Genomic DNA, 845 nt, shown 5'->3' with positions numbered 1-845 from the left:
GTGATGGAAAACATTTTTGACATAACTTTGATGACCTTTTTCTCACCAGTGTTTCAGTTTCCCTAAAACAACTTCCTCATAAATCCCAGTGATTATATTGTATCCTTTCAGAAAATCTGTGAGGTTTATTTACCCCTTTGGGATCCCCCCCACCCCCAAATAGTCACCATAAACTTCTGAGCTGAATTCTCTGCCTTAAATATAACTGGCTGAAGAGATGGCCTCAGAATCCATTGTTTTCACTGAACTGTGCTCTCTGGATCATATTCGTAAATCTAAGACTCATCACTGGTTATAATCCATTTAATAAAATTGTCAGTAGTAGCTTTGATCTTGATTAAAAGACTGCTAGAAAGATCAGCTCTTTGAGCTGAACCAGTCTTTGCACAACACTTTTGGCAACCATCGAGCCCAAAGCTTTCTGAGGTCAAAATATTCACTTAAAATTGAAAATGCTGAGCCATGGGAGATCCCAACTTCAGCAGCTATTGTATCAATGGTAATTCTGTGGTCTTCTACTAGTCTCTGGACTTTAGCCCCAGTTTCTTCATTTATCAAGGTATTCCTTTTCTTTGCTATTCTTTAAGATCTTTCCAATCCTCCTTAAAACACCCGATTTACTTAAAAAACTGGCGTTTTATATGGGACAGCATTCCCATAAGCTTATTGCAAAGCAACTATGATTCAGAAAGATGTCCATTTGAATTTTGTTGATAGTATGATATTAGAGTGCCCGTTAATGGAAGAATGGATAAACAAACCTTGGTATATACACACAATGGAATATTATGCTACCTTGAAAAATAACAAGGAAGCTGGGTTGTTGTTGTTAGGTGCTATCGAGT

At 37.3% G+C, this 845-nt stretch overlaps 1 protein-coding gene across 1 annotated transcript in view; it reads left to right on the top strand.

Annotated features, from left to right (window-relative positions):
- FOXJ3 (forkhead box J3) overlaps window positions 1-845 on the top strand; it is a gene marked incomplete at its 5' end in the record, with an annotated part of 143,181 nt that overhangs the window by 10,824 nt on the left and 131,512 nt on the right. The window lies entirely within an intron of this gene.

This window comes from Chrysochloris asiatica, unplaced genomic scaffold (genome assembly GCF_000296735.1).
Source record: "Chrysochloris asiatica unplaced genomic scaffold, ChrAsi1.0 scaffold00026, whole genome shotgun sequence".
NCBI classification, from domain to species: Eukaryota; Metazoa; Chordata; class Mammalia; order Afrosoricida; family Chrysochloridae; genus Chrysochloris; species Chrysochloris asiatica.
The sequence above is the reverse complement of the archived record's forward strand: the minus strand, read 5'-3'. Positions and strand labels throughout refer to the sequence as shown.